Source organism: Trichosurus vulpecula, chromosome 1 (assembly GCF_011100635.1).
Source record: "Trichosurus vulpecula isolate mTriVul1 chromosome 1, mTriVul1.pri, whole genome shotgun sequence".
In the NCBI taxonomy this organism is placed as follows: domain Eukaryota; kingdom Metazoa; phylum Chordata; class Mammalia; order Diprotodontia; family Phalangeridae; genus Trichosurus; species Trichosurus vulpecula.
Window position 1 is genome coordinate 108,971,176 of NC_050573.1, and position 11,248 is coordinate 108,982,423.

Genomic DNA, 11,248 nt, shown 5'->3' on the forward strand with positions numbered 1-11,248 from the left:
GCCTTTAAGACAAGTTAGAATGGTGGTCAAAGAAGAGGGAGGGAGAAAGAAGTTGGCAGCAAACACACTAAGCAAAGCATAGGCAGAGGCACCATTGCACACTCACTGTATTCCCTTCCCTGAAAACCATCAAGCTGGAGAAGTGACAATGGCAAGAGATTAAAGGGAACAAGCCCCACACCATCTGTATTTCCCCCCTCCACCAAAATTCATCCTGCCAGCCAGCAATGGCCACTTTTGGCAAAGCAATCTTTTCTTCAAGACCAGGTGATATCAATTACTGTCAAATCCCCATCAGCACCTTGGGGCAATCTGAAAGTGAAAAAAGAAAAAGAAAACACCACTGTTCAAAACAAGTTTATTTTCATTGCTGGGTGTGTCACCTTACACTAGGAGGAAGTCAACGTATTCAAACATCCGGAAGCAGGTCTGTCTTTGGTTTGCTCCTTGTCCTAGATCAGCTGAGAAGGTTCACAGCTGCATCTTGTTGACAGGAATAGTAATTTAGTATCATAGGGTAACATCTACTCAATGTCATCGTATCACCTCTATGTGTCACTCTAAGGCTGTTGGCTGCACGAAATCAACCCAACTGGCTACCAAAAAAAAGTTGAAAGGCACAGCTGAATAAGAATTTGAATTCGTAGAATAATAGATTTAGAATAAGGAGGTACATCAGAGGTGATGCAGTCTAACTACCTTGCTTTATAAATTAGGAAATGGCAAAGCCAAGAGAAAGAAAGGGACTTGCCCAAAGTCAGGCAGCAAGTGAAAACTAGCTGTCATAGTCCTTAGGACAGCAGAACCAATGCTTAAACCAAGGTCATCAGATTCCAAACTCCAGTGCCTTTCCAGTGTTCCATGGCATGACATTTCTTAAAAACAAAACAACAAACACAAAAAGCTTTACTTCCTTTTCTCTTTTGGATGGAGGTCTGACTGTCCAGATTGTTTGGGAAAGTATTTGAGATGAATAGACAGCCTCAATCAAACCTAGTTCTGGATGCATAGCTATTCTAGGGGCATTTTAAATACATTTAAGAAGTCTGCCCAGCAATTGCCTTGAGTCTTGTTTGCCCACTCCAATCCCCACCTCAAATGAAGACTGCCCTAGCATTGATGAAGACCCAGATTTTAAAGTATCTTATCAACATCAACTATGATGATGGTGAGGGTCATGATGCTACAATAGCAATCTACTATATATAGTACAATTTTTTTTGGACTTTGCTCAGGAATTGTTGATGTCAATTTAACAAAGTATGACATACCCCTATGAAGATCAGTGGCTTGATAAGACTTGAACTCCTTGCTTCCTCCTGTGTTGTCATTTTAGCACCTACTTTCTGTCCTCACCTTATCCCCCAGTAACTCAACATATCTCTGATTCACCAGGCTATCACCCTTACTCTTGGCCTCATTTACCTTCCTTCAAGAATTTTATTCTATAGTTGACTAGACTACCTTTATACCATCATCAACGTCCTTTGGATGTTGTGAAGATCGAATGAAATAATATATGTAAAGCATTTTGCAAACATGAAAGTGCTATGTAAATTCTAACTATCAAACAGGTGTCACTCCTCCCTTTCCAAACATCAAGCCTGGGTTATCCCCACCATCTACCTTCTCCATTCCTGCTCAAGTGTAGTCAAATGCTACTAAAGACAATCTCACAATCATGCTGACTGAGTCCACTACAAATTCACCTTATCCAAACTCACTGGGCCCTCACTGCTGCATGCTAAGTCTTTTACACTTTTGTCCTTGGCTCTTTATCATGTTACTCACAACGTTAGTTCTAAACCACAATGTTAGTTCTAAAGAACTACAACCCTTTACCTCAATTCTTTCTCTACAGAGGAGTTCTCAACACATTTCACTAAAAAAAAATGGGGCCACTTATCTCTAGCTTCCTCTACTGAACTTGGAATCATAGAGGAGTTAAAATCCCATCTCTGCCACTTATTACCTATGTTACCCTGGACAAGTCACTTAATTTCCTTAGGTCTTAGTTTCCATATCCATAAAACAAGAGGGTTGGACTGGATGATTTCTAAGTTTCCTTCTTGCACAAGCCATAGGATCCTATGTCAAATATTTATGCATTCTTTCCTCCTTTGCTTGCTATGTGAAGAAAAGATTGCTCTTCATCTTGCCAGTGTCATAAGTCAAAGCCCTCCTGTTTCTTCCAGAAACTTGACTTTGTAATCTTCCTTTCTTGTTCTGTGTGTGTGTGTGTGTGTGTGTGTGTGTCTGTCTGTCTGTCTGTCTGTCTCTCTCCATATACATGAATATATAGAGAGATTATAGGGGCAGCTAGGTGGCACAGTGAGTAAAGCACCAGCCCTGGAGTCAGGAGGACCTGAGTTCAAATCTGGCCTCAGACACTTGACACATGTACTAGCTGTGTGATCTTGGGCAAGTCACTTAACCCCAATTGCCCTGCCAAAAAAAAGAGAGATTATAGCTATAGTAATACATACAAATCTATATCTTATATATATCTATATATAATAGACATATATATATATATATATATATATATATAGAGAGAGAGAGAGAGAGAGAGAGAGAGAGAGAGAGAGAGAGACAAACACACACACACACACACAGAGTGAGAGAGAGAGAGAGAGAGAGAGAGAGAGAGAGAGAGCTTCTCAGTGATCTCACTAGCTCCCATGTTTGATTAATCTTCTTTTTGGAGAGGACTGCCAGCCCCAGTCTCTCTCCAGATTTCTGTTCCCACATCTCCAACTGCCTATTGGACATCTCCACCTGGATGCTCCATAAACATCTTAAAGTTAACTTGTCAAAAAGTGAACACAGTTTTCTCTTGCTGCCCCCCGCCAAAAAACCACCTTGCCTCAACTTCCTCATTTTTCTTGAAGGCACTACCGTCTTTCTAGGTTTATAACACAGAATTCATCCTTGAATCTTCATTTTCCTTTACCTCCCATATCCAATTAATTGTGAAGTCTTGTAAATTTTATTTCCATAACACCTCACCTATCCATTGCCTTCTCTCCATTCATATCATGAGCATTCTAGCTCAGGCCCTCATCACTTCTTGCCTGGAATTTTGCAGTAGCCTCATAAACATTCTCCCTGGTACACATCCCCAGTCTCTCCAACTCATCCACCACAGAGCTTCCAAAGTGATATTTCTAAAGCACAGGACTAATCAAATTGACCCATTCCTCAAGGAACTTCACTGATCACCCATTATCTCTTGAATCAAGTATAGAGTCCTCTATTAATATTTAAAACTTTCCACTATATGAATCTAAACTTTCTTTTTAGAAAGATTTATAGGATTCATACAGATAATGTCCCCTCAATAGAAACCTCAAGAAAATTTTGGAGGCAGAATGATGAAGGGCCCTGGGACAATGCTAATTTTGGATTGGTTAAGGAAGAGACTTTGGCAGGGGAGGGCATGATAATAGCCTTCACGTATTTGAAGGACTCACATGGAAAAAGAATTACACTTGTTCCCAGAGAACTAAAACCACTAGATTGGTTGTTGTCCTGCATTCTCAAAGAGGACCAAAATGACCTCACCACATTTGAGTCAAAATTCAATGTGACCAATTTTGGCTGATCAGGCCAATACAAGCTCAGGAATGCTCTACCACAGATCATGCATAAATAATCCATGTGAACTTTTGGGGTGGATACTCCAAACTTGTACATCCTGCATTTCCTTTGAGCTGTCTCAATTCTGCTTTGTTCATAGAGCACAGCAGCTTCTCTGATGTGGGCACACCATGCTGAGTAGTCCTGTGCCAATGTCTCCCACATCACACAGTCAATTCCAAAGTTCTTGAGAGAGACCTTAAGAGTATCCTCGTATCACTTCTTCTGACCACCATATGAATGCTTGCCCCGTGTGAGTTCTTCATAAAAAAGTGTACATTTTGCATTTGAACAACGTGGCTAGCCCATCAAGGTTGTGCTCTCTGAAGCAGAGTTTGAATGCTTGGCAGTTTAGTTCAAGCAAGGACCTCAGTGTCTGGCACCCCATCCTTCCAGGTGATCTTCAGAATCTTCCTAAGACAATTCAAATGGAAGTGATTCAGTTTCCTGGCATGGCGCTGATAGACTGTCCAGGTTTCACAGGCATACAACAATGAGGTCAGCACCACAGCTCTGTATAAATTCAGTTTGGTAATCAGTCTAATACCTCTTCTCTCTCATACCTTCCTTTGGAGCCTCCCAAACATTTAGTTAGCTCTGGCGACTCGTGTCAACCTCATTATCAATGTGTGCATTCCTGAAAAGTGCACTGCCAAGGTAAGTAAATTTCTCCACAGCATTCAAAATTTCTCCATTTGCTGTAACTGACAGTGAGATGTATGGATAGTGTTGTGTGGCTGATGCAGCACTTGTGTTTTCTTGGTGTTAATTGTTAGGCTAAAATCATCACAAACAGCAAACAATTGATTCATACTTTATTGCATCTCCATTGTCCATCTCTATAAAGGTAAAGGAAATAGATTATCCTGTGACAATCACAGGAAGGTCTCTCTATTAGTCATTACTGGCAAGATTCTTGCCAGAGTCCTCCTTAATAGGCTGATCTGGAAGATGGTCATCTACCTGAGAGCCAGTGTTTCAGAAAGGGCCAAGGAACAGTTGATATGGTGTTTGCTGCCTGACAACTCCAGGAGAAATGCCAGGAGAAGAACAAAAGTCTGTATAGAATGTTTGTAGATCTGACCAAGACCTTTGACAGTGTTAGTTGTGAGGGCTTATGGAAAATTATGTCAAAATTTGGTTGCCGGGAGAAGTTCATCAGCCTTGTACATCAATTTCATGATGGCATGCTTGCCCAGGTTCTTGATAATGGACAATGCTCTCATGGCTTCCCAGTCATGAATGGAGTGAAAAAAGCTATCTGCTTGCTCCCATGCTTTTTAACATGATGTTTTCAGCCATGTTGTCAAACGCTTTCAATGAGGATGAACACAGCATCAAGATCAGCTACTGCACTGATGGTGAATTCTTCAACTTGATAAGGCTACAAGTCAAGACCAAAGTGGAGGGAGTGTTGGTGCATGATTTTCTGTTTGCAGATGATTGTGCACTCAGTGCAGCCTCTGAAGCTGAAAATCACTGGATAGAAGTTACAGACAAATTTAAGTTTGATTCAGGGAAATTTTTCTAATTATAACTATCCAAAAGCAAAATGGATACCCTAGTAGGTAATGTTTCCCTCTACTGGAAATCTTCAGGCAAAAGCTGTATGAGTGCTTTTTGAATGTATTGTAGAAGGAATTCTTATTCAGGTACAGTTTGGCCTAAATGGTGCCCCTTCTCCCTCTGAGATCTCATGATTCTGCAGTTTTTATTTCTACAACCATTCTAATTCAGGCCTTCATCACCTCATACTTGGACTATTGCAACAGCCTCTGAATCTAGCACCTTCCCTCTAATCCATTCTTTATAGGAATAATGTTCCAAATGCATGAACCTGACTACATTACTCCCTGGCTCATAAACCATCTATGGGTCTCCAAAGCCTACTCAATAAAATCCAAATTCTTCAGCCTAGAATTTAAGGCTCTCCACAATTTGTCCACTTCTAGCTTTCTCACCCATGAATTCTCCTTCAGTTACCCTATACCTCAGCCAAACTGAGAGCATATCCAATGCTTTTCCACCTCCATGTTTTTCTTCACACACTTTCTTATGCCTATAATTCCTTCCTTTTCTTCTGGGTGAAATCTTCCTTATCCTCCCATATCTAGCTAAAATATTATTTTATCCTGAACTTTTTACATTTTTTTTTAGTTAGAAATAATTTCTCCATTCTGTTTACTCTCAGAGCACTCTGCTTGTACCTCTCTTATACACTTATCATGTTCTATTTTGTAGGGATATGGACAAGGGAGATGGACAGGGCAGGGATAGAGAAAGGGAAATAGCTAGGGATAGGATAAGGACAGAACCTGTGTTTTCACTAGTAAAGGCAATTTCAAGGGGAGTTCTCCCTCTACCAATTCAATTTACACTGTTAGAGAGTTTCCTAGAACTTTGAAAAATTAAGTGACTTCCCTTCTATTTTATATGTTAGGGCTTTATGTATAATTCTTATCACTTTTTCTAGATTGTCTCTAGAACAGGAGTTTTTAATCATTTGTGTGTTATGGAATTCTTTGCCATTCCGGTGAAGCCCATGGACCTCTTCTCAGAATAATTAATTTAATTCATATAATAATATGATATAATGTATCAAATATATATTTGAATATAAATTATATAATATATTCATGTATTATATATTATAAAATATATTATATATCAAATACAATAATTCATGTAATAATAAATCATAATTTAAGGAAAGACTAAATTTCCTTTAGAGGCTAGTGAAAATAATTATGTATTTTTTTAACCTATCCAAGTTCATTCACAGACTCCATGAAATTTATCCATGGACCCCTTTGGGTTCTGTGCATCCCAGGTTGAGACTTCATGCTCCAGAAGGAAGAAATTGCCTTTTACATATCTTTATATCTTCCCTAGTGCCTAGCACAGTGTATCAGGTAGAGCTGGCACTTGTAGAAATCTTGTTAGAAATATAGAACACTGCAAAACGGTGATGTCCAATCTGGGTCCCAGAGAAGTCTAATTATTCCTCTTTCCTTTCATTGAAGGAGTAAAGGACCATCGGTGTGGAATGTTGCCCATGCTGTCAGGTGTGGTTGTTGTATTGGTTGGTTGTACTTAATTATTTTTCTTTGTTACAGGGGAAAGGTCATTAGTTTAAAGGAGGAGGCTGTAATGAAATGACTACAATGTAAAAAGCAAAAGACATTAATAAAACTTTTCAGTAAAAAAATATTCATAGTTGAAAGGATACTGGCAGCCAGACTAGTGTAAGGCCCCATAGAAATGGGATACAGCATAGGCTACAAAGGGATGAAAGTGCCAGGAACAAGGTGGAGAGGTGCTGAAACAGGAGTCAGATAAACTTTATCTACTTCACAAATTTGGCTCAGGCTAGTCCCGGGCACACAGCCTGACACCAGCAGGGCCATTCTAGTTTACCAGCTGGCATGTTGTCCATTGAAAACAATCTCAAACAAAGTAGTGTTGGTTTCCCATGCCTGGCTGGGTAGCTGGTTGTTCGTCACACAGTCCAAATCCCTCTCTGTTTGCTGTCAGGAAGAGGTAATAACCCTATTCTCTTTATTCCATTTCTGGAATATAGACCAATTCATTGGGCTCTAGAAGGCCAATATGAAAGAATGTCTATTGGAGGCTTCAGCAAAAGATATGGACAATGGTCAATTAATCCATATCTTTTCTCCCAGTCCATGAATGTCATTCTGGGTTGGTGAACACTTTGGCCAGCTCATTAGGATAAAAGAACCTCTATTCCATTTATAAGTCTATATTTGACAAACAGTAAACAACTGACATATATAAGAGTGTACCTGAAATTTCCATTCTAGGTTGGATAGCTCACTACTTTTGTTCCAGTGCCACAATAAAAGTCATTGTTTCTGCTCTTATAATGATTGATTGGAGAAGTGGAAGTTAAGCGTTTTCCCAGGCCTGTGAAATTGTCATAGTGGTTCCCTAGCTTGCAAATTCTGTATTTTAAATTAGTTTTGCATATATTTAATGCACTTAAATACCTCATTCTTGGTGGTACACACAAAATAACCAGTGCTTTACTTTTGCCCACAACTGATGAACTCTAAGTCATTGTCATGGCAAGGTGACCGTGAGGGCTCCATTCCAACCTTATTTCATTATTGACTGATCCTCAGTTTTCTCATCTGTAAAATAATTTGTTTGAAATATATAAATCTGAGATCCTTTCTATAAAACTGTGAAATTGTGAGCAACTTCTAAGGAATCTACAAAGCAATTATCATTATTTTAGAGACCCATGGCATCCAGCAAATGGGATGATAGTAAGGTAAAGTTGAGACCTTTATCTTCAGCAGTGTTTTCATCATTCAGCCTCTCAGATTGGAGACATGGGGACCTATTTCTCACATTCCAAATGCAGGGGTCTTTCTGTGAGATGGTGCTACATTTTTAGTATCATAGGAATTGAGAGCTGGAAGGGACCACCTAGTCTAACTTCCTAATTTTATAGATGAGGAAATTGAGGCCCATAGGAGTAAAGTGACTTTCCCAAAGTCACATAGTAGGCTATTGGACTGAGTAAATCTCTGTTTTGACTTAAAATCTAAATTATTTTAATTTCACCAATGCTTAGAGAGAATTTGAAAAAAGAGGCCTTCAGATATAAGGAGACAGAGAAAAGAGTTCTGCTATAAGCCTGTGAAAGGAGCTAAAGGTATAGGTTATACTGTTTTGCAAATCCTGCCAGATCTCATAGGAAGCATGACAGGGACAACAGATTAGGATATGTACTGGATAAGTGCTCTTACTCTCATATTTGGAGACTGTTAGCCAAGGGTCTTTTTGAACCTAGGGAAATCCAATGAAGAATGCAATGAGGTGGGAATAGAAGCATGGTGGACTCATTCTTCTCCATAGATTCCATTTTAGGATGGCATCTGCACTGAGAGTAGCATTGCTTTCAGCTGAGAACAAGATCAGGGAAAGAGGGAGGAAGATGCAAATATTTGCACCGTGGATATTCCTAACGTTGGCACTGTATATAGGTGTCATTATTAGTGAACTTGGAGTCAAATGGAACTAGATATGAAATCTGCTTCAGACAGTTATGAATTATGTGACTCTGCAAAAGTCACTTATCTACATGCTTATCTACTTCCATAAAATGGGGATAATAACAACACCTACCACAAAATGAGGACCACAGGTTGTAACGTAATGTGTGCACTACATCATCGATACCGAGTTAGAAGGGACCTTAGAGGTCATTAAATTCAGTTCCTTCACTATACATATGTATAATGAGTGTATGTGTGTATGTATATATGGAAATTGAGCCCCACCTGGTTAAATGTCTTGCTGATGGCAAAAATAGAATTTTCTGACTCCAAATGTAATCATCTTTCAATTATATCACACTTCCTCTCTCAATACACTTTGGACACCTTAAAAGGGCTTATAAATATAAACTACAGTATTATTTTTATTTTGTTCTTTTCAATTTTACTTTAGTGGACTCAGATAGAAGAAACAGTCCTGGGACAAGTTGCTATACAAAACTTATATTTAATGTACTAATGACTATTGCACAGATACATGGAATAACATTTTTTTTAGTAATTGAATAAGGGCATTGAAATACAGGTACATTTTCTGCAGACTTTCAAAACTTACCTTCAGGACAGCTTCAGGGCAACCAGGACAGTGGAGATGATGTAGACTTTATCCTTTTCCTATATGACTTTGCTTTCTTCAACTAGGTCTCTATATTTTATAAGGTTTCATTCCATATGACTTGGACATTCTGACTATTCGGTATGGTGAAATCGGTAAGAAATGTTCTTAATATTTTTTATAAATCAACATTATTTTCAGGCTATTATGAACAACAGTTTTATCTGTGGTAATAATCTAGTTTCAGTACTGCTTATTGGTTGAATTCTGAAAGATTGTCTGCAATATGTATGTGAAGTACATGGATTTCTGCATTAGTTTGTAAAACATAATTTCTGGTGGAAAATCCTAGCCGTCATGTTATATCTTGCTAGACTCTACTCAGTTAGTGCTAAATTTTTTCAGTCTACAGTAATATATCCCAGAAGGGTTTCTTTTTTTTGGTTTGGTTAGTTGATTTTACCATTTCTTTGTATAATCATCATAGAGTATACATTAGCAGTTAGTCTATAATCTGTGCAATGGTCATTAGTACATTAAATATAAAAGTTGTATTGCAAATTGTCCTGTGACTTTTTGTATCTGATTCCACTGAAATAACCTTAAGAACAAAATGGAAATAATACAGTAGTTGTTGCAGCCCTTTATTGTATGCAAAGTGTGCAGAGAGAGGAAATGTGGTACAATTGAAAGGGAATCCAAGAATCTCTAGTCTTGCTTTCAGAAGTCCCCCTTCTGTTTAGATAAACAAATCCACATGACTTGACCATTTCTCCAATGCTTTTTTGTTGACATATTGTTGACTGAGTTCAAATGGAGATTGTCCTGGGGGAATCTTTTGACTTCCCTCTGAGATCATAGCTATTTCATAGGCTCCTTCCAGATGTAAAATATTGCAGTTACTTTTTACAAATCCAGCAGCATGTACTACTTTCCAGACCTTACTACTTCTTGAAGAAGGAATATCTGCTTGTTCCAAAATTATTTCTGTAAAATTTTAAACTATTTGTCATTTACTTTGAAAACATGTCTCAATATTCCTCCTCCTTTTTGATGGCAGAGTGTTCTTATTTCCACAGATGCTTTAAGGTGCCCTTAGGAGCTTGGCTTTCATTCACAACATATAGGTTTTTGTTAGGATACTTTCCTAATCTATTAAGATCCATTTCACAGTTCTAAAAACATATGTGAGGAATAGTATTGTGGAGGCATTAATTGCTTCAAAATGATTCTTCCAATTGAACTTTGATTTCAGTACACCAGTGAGTCTCTTAATATATACAGCTCTCTTTTTACTTGGTAATGTTATGTTTTATGTATCATTCCTGGAGGAAACGAAGACTTTGAATCACCTTTATCCAATGGCTTAATTTGACTTCCAGTTTTAAGTTATGATCCTTCAGTCTCTGTGTTGCTTTGACATACATAAAGAATTTTACACATATTAAATTCAAGTAAAAGTGTAATGTCTTTGGAGAAAGGTTGCATGAGATGGAAAAGCTGTTTAATTAATGTTTTTCAATAGGATCCTATATGTTGATGCAACTTAAGATATGTTGACATCTTTATTCCTTAATTTAGAATCCATACTTATTTATTTTTAGGGGAAATGATAATATATTATTTAAGACTATGACAAGCTATAAAGTTTTTAAGCTGTCTCTCTGCACAGTACCACAATGTATATTGTTTAATGTTTATATTATTTATGTCATTTATATAATATCATATATGTTATAATATATCATATTATTGTGTTGGTAGCACATTTTAAAAAGGGAACCATTTTCCGTGTCCACATCAAGTAAATATACTAGTGTTCTTGCTATACGTCAGTCTTTTTTATGTGTATTTTCAGTACATGTATAAGCCACAAATGCATAATGTAGTCAAAGGCTCCGCATTTTCTTCTCTTTCTTCCCTATATGATATCACCTGGTGATCTCTTTAGATCCTTTGGATTCAA